General features: G+C 42.5%; 2 non-coding genes across 2 annotated transcripts; both read right to left on the bottom strand.

Annotated features, from left to right (window-relative positions):
- Positions 1–2,166: 2,166 nt before the first annotated feature.
- On the bottom strand, positions 2,167–2,238 carry trnac-gca (transfer RNA cysteine (anticodon GCA)). Its single transcript has one exon. It is a non-coding gene; the product is annotated as a tRNA-Cys (tRNA).
- Positions 2,239–4,970: 2,732 nt separating this feature from the next.
- On the bottom strand, positions 4,971–5,043 carry trnak-cuu (transfer RNA lysine (anticodon CUU)). The gene has a single exon. It is a non-coding gene; the product is annotated as a tRNA-Lys (tRNA).
- Positions 5,044–13,205: the final 8,162 nt, after the last annotated feature.

Here is a 13,205-nt window from a genome sequence, read left to right as displayed (position 1 = left end):
CATTATACCCGATGTGTTCCAACCACTGAGATGAATTGTATCAGAGCTGGAAAAATCAGAGATGTAACAACAGCAATAAACTCTGAAGAAGAATGACACGGCAGACATTTACCACAAAAGCAACTGTCACACATGTCAAATCCTTCCTCTTTCAAATCGCATCGATTAACTCCTTGTTCTCCACCTCGGATATTTCCACATCCATCAAATATCACCCACCTGAAAATTCAACCTCTTCTTCGCTCCACTGATGATGATACACTAACTCCGCACGAGGCGCAGGAATTGGCTCCGTGGCTCAGTGGTTGGAGCACATCGGGTATAATGTTGAGCAATTTAAAGGTTTTTTATTAGTGGCACAATTAAGCTTACATTAACACCGCAATGAAGTTACTGTGACAATTCCCTCGTCGGCAGAACCGGCACCTCCTCGGGTAAATTGAGAGCGAATTTAGCATGGCAAATGCACCTAACCAGCACATCTTTCAGTCTGTGGGAGTAAGAAGGAGCACCCGCAGGAAACCCACGCAACACGGGGAAAACATGCAGACTCTGCACAGACAGTAACCAATGCCGGGAATCAAAACCGGGTCCCTGGCGCTGTGAGGCAGCAGTGCCACCATGTTGCCCAAAAATATATTCTCTTGTTCGTAAATGGAGAAAGAGCAGGCAATGTTTGCAAAGGTGACCTAGTTCTTTATTAATTCATTAGAAATGGGCGTCGCTGGCTGGCCAGCATTTATGGTCCATCCTGGTTGCCCTGGGACAGTTTGGAGTCAACCGCTTTGCTGCAGCTCTGGAATCAATGTTGGCCATGCCGTATAAGCGACGGCAGATTTCCTTCCCTAAAGCGCATTACCGAACTCCATGTTTATTTTTCCGACAATCGACAATGGTTTCATGGTCATCAGTAGATTCTTAATTCCAGATAGTTTTTATTGAATACAAATTGCACAACGTGCCGTGGCAGGATTCAAAACCGGGATCCCATAAAATTGGGTGAGGTCCTGGATTAATAGTCTCCCGTTAATCCCACTAGGCCATCGTCTTTCCTAGTTATAAGCTTTTATGTTGAAAGAGATTTGGGTGTGTTTGTACAAGGAACGCAGGAAGATAGCATGGTGGTGCAGCAAACAATAGGAAGGGAAATGGCATTTTGGTCCTTATTGCCAACAGATTGCTGTATAAGAATAAAAACGCCAACTTACATTTATACAGGATTTTGTTGGGAGCAAGTGTGAAATATTCGGTGCGTTTTTGATATCCACAATGCTTCTTTTTTAAAGGCTACCCTTCATTTGGAAACCCTGATGGGTTCCTGTGATGAGAGAGTTCTCCTGGGATGAGAGTCTGTGTAAATTGGGCTGAAATTCCCTGGAGTTTAGAATACTGAGAGGCAATCTTATTGAACCGACAGAATACTGAGAGATTGTTTCCCAGTCTCAGATGAGGACGCATCGGAGAACTGACACACAAACCCATCCAGCCAAGACTCTAATTCTTAACTTTAATTGCATATTTGAAATCAATATATATTATACCATGTGATATGTATGATATGAATATTCATTAAATAAATAATGTTGACAACACCTGACAACAGTCGAGCGGCAACACTTGAGAAATATTTTTATTGTTGCCTAGGTTCACAAGCCGGAACTGCGCGACACTGAATACTTGTGGGGAAAATAAAAGGACAACCACCCGCCTCTGGATGGTACTGAGCCACCAACCATTTGCTTAAAGTCGAACGCAATAACGCATTCCGCCACTAAGACGAAGACACACTATATTAGGGTGTCAGCGAGTGTTGTATATATCCAACCCCAATTCTCTCTTTTTAAAACATAGTCGAGAACTATAACATGACCACATCGTTTACAATACTATGCAAGCCCCTTTGACTACTTTACTCCCCACAGTGTTGCAGCGATTTAGTGGTTTCCCGCTTCTCCCAACATGGGAAAGGGCCGTTTGATAGAGCAGAAAGGGACAAACTGTTTCCACTGACGATTGTCAGTAACCAAATAATTGGGATGGAAGGTAATTTATGAAAGACCGATTTCTATTTATGTGACGCCTTTCCGGGTTGGTGGACGTCACAATGCGCTTTGCAGCCAAATAAAGACAGTCACAATTGAAACTAAGGTAACAATTAGACAAGGAAGGGGGCACTCGGATTGAAACCGAGGGCCGTTTGATCTGCAGTCAACTGCTCTACCACTGAGCTATACCCCCTCAGCTGTAAGCGAATGCTCTGGTTCCAGCATAGTCTTATTAAGTGGTGGAGGGGGATCCAGTGGTCAGACTGCATCCCGCTTTGTCTCAGAGTTACTGGTTTCTGAGTGAAGTCGGAGAGCTCAGCGTTAACGTTAGCGAGATGTTTTCTTGTGATTTGGCTGAGATTTGGATCCAGGACGAGGTGATGTTTGTGTCAATCTAATCGATAAAATCTACCCCATTATCATACATATTTGACCTTGTATCCCCATCTCTATTGGCAGCGCTTTGCAGCCTATCACTGTCCTTCACTATCTGTGTTTGTTCTTGAACTGTTGCCCATGTAACATTTCCAATTCGGACACAAATATAGATCGAACTCCACTGCTTCTGACAGAGCTGTATTCGATCAGGAAACAACTCAGGTTTGTGAAATGGATTATCAAAAACTTTATATCTTGGCGTATCGAAGCCGGTCTCTGACCCTGAAAGCGCCAAATCCGAAGCACTGGACCACCAGGATTTCATTCTCCTCATTTTCCCATGTACTGAATACAAGAATATGCACAGTGCCAATTATTCACAGTCGCATTCTCCTTCCAGTCTTGTGCACGTTGTTCAGCTTTGAAATTAGTCATCTTTTCACATTAGCTTCCAGTGTGATGAAAGCAGAGCAGTGATAAGCTGAAGTTTTTCAACAGATTTACCACAATAAGGTTTAAAACAAACATTACTCTTTGAATATGGTGAGCTACAGTGAAATTTAATGTAGTAGAAGGTAGCTCATTCATTCTGACAGGAAGTACCAGCAATTGCAAAGTAAGTATGACGTCGAGATACCGGCATTGGACTGGGGTGGGCATAATAAGAATTCTCACAGCGTCATGTTAAAGTCTAACAGGTTCATTTGTTCCGATAATAAAATAAATTTGCTGTATTTTATCAGCGCCCCGAAAGCTCCTGACTCCAAATAGACCTGGTGTTGTAAGACTTCTCAATGTAAATATGAATTGTTGTGGGTAATTGACAGGATTGTGGAATGGGGCAGATTTTTCCTTCTTCCTGTTCAACCTGCCACAAGTATCTCTCCCGTTTTCGACCAGGGAGCAATATCCCCTCTCCTTAATTCATGTGTTGCACGAGAGCAATGAATCATCATTCCCTAACCGTGAATCGAACCCAGACCATGGCAGTGAAAACAGCGAATTCTATCGACGAAACCAACACGGAAATTGAGGTGACCTGAGCATTATTGAGCAATTGTGGGCGTGTGTGTGCGTGTGTGATTTGGGAGAAAGGTCACGTGCTCTCGGGTAATCCCTGATGAATGAAGCCTCCGATCTCTTTATCGCTGAGCGTTTTGTGTTCTTGAGAAATCGTCCTCTGAGGCTGATGCAATGAGGCCAGGAGAGTAACTCACTGCACCGTCTGCAATGTGATTGCGGTGCGATTTGCTGAAAGCTGTTAATTTTATAAAAATAATCTTTTTGCGAATTGTAAAAGAAATGCCCTTCAGTACCCGGTAAGAATTCTCACAACACCAGGTTAAAGTGCAACAGGTTTGTTTGAACTCACGAGCTTTCGGAGCGCAGCTCCTTCATCACTCACGCTGAGGATTCACCACATTTTTCTGTCTTTGAATGAAAGCAATAGATATCTCGTCAGTTCCCCGGTATCCTGAGTGTACGACACTGATTTCAACAATACACTGCTTTAAATGTTTGTTTTCAATGTGAAATTAAGTAGTTTGATTCCATGTGAAGGATTTAAACTTACACTCTTCCGGGAAGATTCTGACGTAGTGGTAAAATGAGTGGAGTATGAATCCTGTGGCCCAGGCTCAGAGGTCACGATCCCACCGCAGTCTAGAACTGAAACGGAAGTGAAAGCTCGTCTCAGTAATGAAGCTTTCTTTTCTGATTGTCATGAAAACACATCTTGCAGAAGGAAATCTGCCATCCTTCTCCTTTCTGGCCTCCATAGGTCTCCAGAGGAAAGGCAATGTGATTGACTCTTAACTGCCCTCTAAAATGGCCCAGCAAAATACTAAGTTCAGAGGGAAATAGGGATGGACAACAAATGGTCGCATTGACAACAAAATATATATTGCATTCGCAGCATTTTAAGAAATGATTAATTCTCATTTTGTTTCATTTCATGTCAAACAGGGTGACATATTCTGGTGTCTTATTATTTAAGACCTCAACCTTTCAACTGTTCAGACAGGTAAGATTCAGTCAGAGAAAAGTGAACCACTGTGATCCAAAACTAGGTTTTGTAGTTGCTGCGAATCCCACCTCAAATCAGAAAATGTTGGAAGCACTCATCGGCTTCAACAGCTTCTGTGGAGAGGGAAAGAGAGTGAATGATTCAGGTTGCTGACCTTTGACCCTAACTGGAAAAATTAAGTCAAGGAAAATAGAGAGGGAGAGGAGGAAAGGACAAACGGTCTTTTGATCGGATGGAAGGCTGAAGTGATTGAATTACAATGGAGATGATTATTGTTCCCACTGACACAATCTCGCAGATCTGGGTTTAAATCTCATAATAAATGAGAACAAAACCACTCGCTGAGTTCAGCGCTCAACTCCCCGCCTTCCAGTGAGCTGGAGGCAGTTTTCAGTCACAAACCCACAACTGTGAGATAAACAACGCAGAAAGCAGAAAGACTCAGTTTGAGCGGTGACACTTCTGGAGGAATGGAGATCTGGAATTCACCCAGGAATGAGGCAAAGTTTAAAAATCAACGTCGCCCAACGTGGGGCTCGAACCCACGACCCTGAGATTAAGAGTCTCATGCTCTACCGACTGAGCTAGCCGGGCACACGTACTCAAATGCTTTCCATAACCTAAAATGCATGGAGACAAATACGGTTTTTCCATCTGGTGTCTCAGCTTGTTCTGATTTCAAAGTTTGCAATGAATCCACCGACAGAATCCCCAAATTTCCTATCCATTCATCTCAATCATTAATTACATTATTCACATCTTCCAATTCTTAGCTTCACCTCTCCCAAATATTCCAAACTCCTCTTACATCATTCACCTTATTTTGCTTTGTTCTTAATAATTTAGCCAGGGGTGGGGGGAACTCAACATTTACACTGTTCAACTGTTTCCCAGTTTCCGACTTTTCAACAAGATCACCTCTGATTATTCGAAACTCCAGAGCGAACAGACTCATCCCACTGATTCTCTGCTCCCAGGAGAAACTCATAAATCAATCCAGTGAACCTCGGTTACACACAGACAGCTAAATAATGGACAGAGCAAGGAGCAAAAGATGTCAACGTAATAAAAACATCGTCAGTGAGTCTGAGGGAGTTGTATAGAGACAATGAAAAACAGAAATAGCGAGTGCGGTACACATCCACAATCCAAGAATGAATAACAATAATCACACAGCTTGCTGTCTCAACCAACAAACATGGGGTCCTCTAAACTGGTGAACAGAGATCAAGTGAGTGGCCACAAGCATATTAACCTTTTAATGTCTTGATTTTCTTGTGTGAGTGTTGTGTTGATAGATTGCCTGCTATCTGTGCTCAGGTTCTCAAACCAAATCCCACGTAAACCAATCCCAACGTTTGCACTGAAAATACATTTGTAAAACCTATGACTTGTCCAATATGAAACAACAGCTGACTGAAGGATCGAGTCCGGCATGTGAACCCGAGATCGCTCACACGTTTGTAGATGTTTACTCCCCAGGCCCGAGTCATACCTCTCGTCCAATGAGCCACTGCTGCGGATGTTGTTCAATGAAAATATTTCCATTGACATCCAAAGCTGCTCAGACTTCTGCAGTGAAAGGTGAAAATGCTGGAAAAACTCAGACAGCCAGACAGCTTGTGTGCACAGGAAAACAAATCTTATATTTTAGCTCCATAACCTTTCATTGGGAACAACTGGGAATTTTTAGAAATGTAGGAAGTTTTAAACAAGTGTTATCCAGCAGCATAACAAGAGGGTTTGAGGCCTCTTGCCGGGTGTAAATCAGGAGAGATTAAATGAGGGAAACAAAGTAATTTAAAGTAATTAAACCACAGAATGGGGCCATTCCTCAGTCCCTTACAGGACTCAGTTGTATTGTGGATGAAGGGGAACCTGTGAGTGTAATGTACGTAGATTACATTGGAGCCACAGTGATGAGTTGGTGGGTTTGAAAAATTGAAATTTACACTTAGGAACATAGAATTAGGAGCAGAAGTGGGCAAATTCAGCGCTTCGAGCCTGAACCATCATGCAATCAGTTCATGACTGATCTCTCCCTGTTCTCAAATCCACCTCCCTACCTGTTCCAATATCCCCTCATCCCTTTAATTATCAGGAATATATCTGTCTCTTTCTTGAAATCATTTAATGATTCAGACTCAACCGTGCTATACGGCAATGCATTCCACAAATTCACGACCCTCAGTGAGAAGCAGTTCCTCCTCATCTCAGTTTTAAATCTACCACCTCTCAACCTATACATTTGACATGGTATTCCCGATTGCGCATAAGAAAAAAGATTTCACTTTCTTCAATCCTATTTTGAATTTTATATACCACGATCACTTCAGCATCTTGTGGGACTATTTGACCTCACTGTCGATTTCATGTCCCAGCAAACACAATCAGTGTTGTCATTAGCTGAAGCAGTCACTTATGTTCCATCCAAACTGGACACATGAAGGGATATATGGTAAGTCATTTTGAAAAACACAGTTCACCCGTGGCCCTGGGAGTCCAGTGGGTTGTATTCAGTACTCCCCAGTGTTGTTTGTTTTCAATTCCCGCTTAGAGAACGATTATTTATAGCTGTCAGCAAACTATTGAAAAATAACGTGATTTACTATCTGATCGAAAGTAGATCTACCAATATGAGCCGAGTGAGTTTTGCAAGTCTACATCACAGCTGGAAACGTCACATGTGCAACAGGTCAAGAACAAACACAGTAGCAGAAAGATAGTGATAGGCTGCAAAGCGCTGACAATAGAGATGGTGATGTAAGGTAACATTTGGATGGTAAAAAGGTCAGATTTTGGCGTTCACACTGAATTATTCAACTTTTCCCTCACTCTGCAACGAAAATATTTGGAAAAGGTTCTCTCTCGTTTCAAACAGTCGGAAGTGGAATTAATAACTGTAAGTGGAATGTCTGTTGTATGTTGTCACTGATTGAATGTATCACTGGGATGGAAACAGAATGTTCCATATTGCAACAGAGACTTGCTTGTGGTGAATGTAGTCTGGCCTGGCGCGAAAAGTAAAGCAGCACATGCAGTGTGTGTAAAGCAAGTTGTAAAACAGGCAAGAAGCAGCTGGTCTGGTGGTCAGAGTTTGACACTTTCACTGCTGTTTCGATTGGTGGTCAGGTAATGGAGATTTGTTGCTCTCATCCAAACCGTAAAAACAAATGTCAGTTATTGCCTGGTGGAACATATAAAACACAATCTCGCCTCGTGTCCTGAAGTGAAGACTGAGCAAATTCAACAGGAGGTTTTTTCTTGTCATTTCTGGCAGGATATTGGGAACCAGACAAGGTTAAGGGCAGTTTAAATGATGGTGGTCCTTCACTGCAGCTCATTCTGTTTCTGACTGGATGTGATTCCTGCTTGTTCCAGTGTTCAGGATCAATTGATTCAGTGAAGGAGCAGGCTCAAGCCGACTGATGGACTGTCGCAGCTCCATTGCTGCTAATTTCAATAACGATACCAGTAAAGGACACAACTGCTTACATGGTAACGTTGCCGAGTAATCTAAGCCAGTGGATGAAGGTCCAGTCTTTACGGAGTTGTTGTGTTCGACTGCAGCCACTGCCAGAATGGGTTTGAGTTTTGGTCCCTGCAGCTGAAGTCCAGCATTTCAGATTGAATGCAAGAATTTGTGCCGTGTCGTTTTTGGCATGAAGAAAGAGGAGCGACAGAGCAATGTAAACAGTTGCTGAGATAAAGGAATGAATGTGAAAGGAGGAGCAAATTATCGTGGATTCTGGAATCGGAAACAAAAAGAGAAAATGCTGGAAAATCTCACCAGGTCTGGCAGCATCTGTAAGGAGTGAAGAAAGCTCACATTTCGAGTACAGATGACCCTTTGCCAAAGCTGGGTGGAGTGCAGTTGCGCCGATAGAGAATGCAAACGGGAACACCGGTTGAATGGCTGTCTGTCGAAATAAACAGCAAGATTGCAAACATTGAGACTGCAGTCCCGGCCCAGGGGATGTATTGGGATTTTCAAACTGAGGTTCAAATCCTGTCATGTGCGCTTCCCGTCATTCCTCATTGTGACTTTTTTTTATTGAAAGTTATTGGAAATGAAGCAATGGGCGCAGAGATGATCAACTCACTCCATATTTGTCACATCAGCATCACTGAGGGTCGAGTGATTAGCGTCGGCGCCGTGACGCGGTTTCGATTCCCAGTCACGGAGTGAATAAATTTTTGTTCATTTCTTCATTTAATAAAAACAGCGTCCGTGAAGGGAACAACAAGCTAAATCTTCCAGCTGGATGAACTTGTATCAGAGCTGGAAAAATCAGAGATGTAACATTGACGATGAACTCTGAAGAAGAACCACATGTTACACACAATATACATGTCAAGTACATGCTCAATACACATGTTAATTCATGTCACTTTCAACTTCTGTCATTTAACTTCCGGCTCTCCACCTCAGACATTTCCACATTCATCTAAAATCTTCATCCTCAAACCCCATACTGTTCCTCAATCCACGGATAGCACTGGTCTTGTAAACCAGGGGTCGCGAGTTCAATTCTCGCTGGAGCCTACGGGCAAGGTTTAGCTGATAGAAGCTGTCGGAAAGGGGAAGAGAGTCTGGGAGACGAAATAGGGAGCTTTGATGAGTGGAGGCGCAGAGTTAAGGTTCTGAGTCTAACATGACTCTTTTTAAACTAGTAACTGAGTGCGAGTTACAACAGTTCGCACAATATCGAGACAGGGAATTGAATTTAATCCAGTGAAAGCCCTGAATTTAAACTCCTGAATTATTTCTGCAGTAAACATGTTTAGGAAACGTACCTGCCAATTGAAAGTGTGGCGGTTTGAGAGCACCCTGAGCAAAGTGGACTCCCGCTCTCCCTGTTTCTGCTTATATTCCCGACATAGATTTACTTTGTGCCCTTCTTTAACAGTGAAATATTGTCCAAACTTTGTCAGTCTTGCTGTTATTCAGTATATTACCACACTGATATGACACAGAGGTTAATCCCCTTTATCTCGTATCGTAATCTGGAAAAAACTATTTGTGAAAATACTAACTGTTTTTAATTAACGTTCAGAGGCTTATTAACGAAAAAAAGCTTGTCACTCAATTTGAGTGAATAATTAACAAGCTATTTTATTTAAATGACCAAGAACTTTAAGTAAACAAGTAACATGTTAATTAAGGTACGGTTCGAATGAAATGCTGTTCAAATAATACTAGGAACATTCATTACCAAAACTGTAATAACAGAATTTCAGTCACTCTCAAATAAATTATACAACCCTGTTCGAAGGGATTCAGAAGATTTTGGAGTTCTTCAGTAGTTGTGCGCTGTCTGTAAGGTCTTGCTAACTCCGTATCCTTCTGTTAGATAGTTTTCTTAAGCGAGTTTTAATCTGGCAGGGGTGGAGAACTGCTGTACAGACAAATGTTTTTTTGACTGGCTGCCCTGGCCTCTGGAGATGTTCACCCAAGATATTATCGAGAGATGGCTGTTCCTCTGGCCTTTTTTACCTGCCATGACCTCGCAGTTTTCTTACACCACGATTGGTTTGATGCTGACAACAACAAAAAAATCAAAGCACATAGGTTTCCTTCAGCTGAGTGTTTACTTTAAACTCATTGGCTGTCAGTTGAGTGGCTTCTTTGACTCAAATCCTAACAAAATGCAAAAACCTGTGCAGCCTGTTACTAAGTCAACCCTGATGTTTGGTCCCTTTAAACCAGTGGTTTCCAAACTTTTTATCAATGGGCCGCACTTTTGGAATAAAAATTTGCTCGCACCACACCGAATTTTTTATTGATAAGAAATACATTCAAAAACAAAAAGAAGACAATTCCTCGCAGTGCTTAATTCATAACATAGAACACAACTACTTTATAATATGATCATGGGACATCCAGAAAGTATAAAACAATGCAGCTACATAAGAACATGATTCATTCCCAAAATATACTTATAGACGAGCCTCTTACATATGTAACCTTCAGTAAGTATACAAACTCAATGAGAGGTGTGAGCTTGTTTTTGTCGGGTAATCTCATTTATATTAGGTCTAATTTGAGACAAAAAAAACTCTCATCTCCTCAGCAACACGAAGAAGCCTTTCTCTTTTCTGGTCTTTGATATTTGACAGAGCTGAAAATCCCTGTTCACAACAATATGTCGTGGAGAACCGTAGAAGAATAGCTAATGCTCTTGAAGAGATGCGTGGATACTGTTTCTGGTTGCATATCCAAAAAGAGTCCAGTGGCATACTCCCGTGTTTCATTTTCAATGTGTGATCACTTGAAATGCAGGCCATTTCCTCCTCCTCATCCAATGTCAGACCTGAACAGCTGGAACTCACAAAGGGGTCTCTAACCCAGTCAAATTTTTCTGTCGACAACGATGGGAAGTAATGATCAATCTGTTCTACCAGTGTTGCAAGACGTTCCTGTATGAGGCCGTACAATTCATTGCTCGTTTTAAAACCTTTTACCAGTGGGAACATTTCGAGGTTATGTTGCATCGCTCTCCCGAGCCAGAGCTGAAACTTTTTTTTTGAATGCAGTTAGTTTGTCTGTAAATGTGAGGATATTGTCATCGCGGCCTTGCATACTGGCATTGAGCACATTCAACCGGGAAAAGATATCGGCCAAATATGCCAGCTTTGCACACCAGTCATTGTCATCCAGTTGGTGGTACAATGGGTTCCCTTCTTGTTCCAAAAATTCTCTTAATTCGTTCTTCAGTTCCAACACCCGATTTAAAACGTTTCCGCGGGACATCCAGCAAACCTCTGAGTGCAGAATTAGGCATTGATGTTTTGATCCCATGTCTTTGCAGAGTTGAGCAAATGACTGCGCCTTTCGTGGTTTTGCTTTGATGAAGTTCACAATGCGCATAGAAACATAGAAACCCTACAGTGCAGAAGGAGGCCATTCGGCCCATCGAGTCTGCACAGACCACAGTCCCACCCAGGCCCTACCCCCACATATTTTACCCGCTAATCCCTCTAACCTACGCATCTCAGGACTCGAAGGGACAATTTTTAACCTGGCCAATCAACCTAACCCGCATATCTTTGGACTGTGGGAGGAAACCGGAGCACCCGGAGGAAACCCACGCAGACACGAGGAGAATGTGCAAACTCCACACAGACAGTGAGCCGGGAATCGAACCCGGGACCCTGGAGCTGTGAAGCAGCAGTGCTAACCACTGTGCTACCGTGCTGCCCAGTCTGATCTCGAACCAACTTCAAATCAGCTACAAGGGTCTTGGTGATTAATGCCTCTCTGTGTAAAAAAACAGCGAGTTGATATTACATCTGGATTTTTCTGTTTGATGAGTGCCACCAAGCCTCTCACATTCCAGATCATACATGGTGCTCCATCCGTACAAATTCCAATACAAGAATCCCATGAAATCGCAACTTTTTCCAAATACTCAGACAAGGTTTGGAAATATCTTGTCCTCTGGTATGTTTTTCAAGTTCCTTGCAAAATAGAAACTGTGTGATTATTTCATCATTGTGAATGAATATGATATAGGCAAACAACTGTGCTTTTCCACTAATGTCGGTCGATTCATCAACTTGAATGGCAAATTTAGAATTCTTCATACTTTCGGAAACACGCTTCGCAATATTAGCTGACATATCAACTATTCTTCTGCGAATTGTATTTTCAGACAAAGGAATTTTCACAACTTCTCGCTCAGCATCATCACCATACAAAGTTTTCACAATCAGGCTGCAGGCAGGCTGAATCAAGTTTTCAGCTATTGTATGTGGCTTTGTCTGTTGAGCAATCAATTCAGCCACTTGGTAAGATACAATCTGCATCTTATCTGAGACTGTCATTCGTTTTTCAAAATACGATCGTTGGCATTTCTGCTTTTCCAAAAGCCTTTCGAAATATTGAACATCCTTGTTTGCCAGATTTCCATGTTTTGACAACAGATGTATTTTCATCTTGCTTGGGACCGAATTGGAAAGCTTCTCACCACAGTTCAAACACATAGGCCGAGGTACATATCTCCAGTCCATATGAAACCGAGACTCAGATAACTATCCATATATTGCCAAAAAACTTTATTTTTTGGAGGTTTGCTTGGGCCTGCTACTGGTGTAGAATTAATCTACTCTTCTTCAGCACTCTGTTCGAACGGTGATTCTGGATCACAACGTGGACTTGGATCGTCCTCAGCATCACTTGAAGCTCATGCTCTCACTTTGGAAAAATATCTATCCATGTTTAAATGTTTCTTTGATTGTCCTTGAATCTTCCCGCCACACTTGCCATCCTCTCTCGCCGCATCAGTGTGGCGCATCGCACCCTTTGTGAACCACTGGTCTGTGTGGATTGAACAAGTTGCTAATCATGGAATGCTACAGTGCAGAAGTAGGCCATTCGGCCCATCGAGTCTACACCGACCACAATCCCACCCAGACCCTTTCCCCGTAACCACATGCCCTCGCACATTTGCACATTCTCCCCGTGTCTGCGTGGGTTTCCTCCAAGCGCTCCGGTTTCCTTCCACAGTCCAAAGATGTGCAGGTTAGGTGGGTTGCCCCTAGTAAGATGCCCCTTTGTGTCAGGGGGATTAGCTTGGGCATGTGGGTACGGGGATAGGGTCTGGGTTGGATTATAGTCGGTGTAGACTCGATGGGCCGAATGGCCTCCTTCTGCACTGTAGGATTCCATGACTGGCAACTTGTTTATCCACAACAGAATTTAATTATAGTTGCAGAATTACATAATTAATCACCATCTGAAAAATGTCTAATAG

This window comes from Mustelus asterias, chromosome 30 (assembly GCF_964213995.1).
Source record: "Mustelus asterias chromosome 30, sMusAst1.hap1.1, whole genome shotgun sequence".
In the NCBI taxonomy this organism is placed as follows: Eukaryota; Metazoa; Chordata; class Chondrichthyes; order Carcharhiniformes; family Triakidae; genus Mustelus; species Mustelus asterias.
This window is presented reverse-complemented; position numbering and strand designations above follow the sequence as displayed.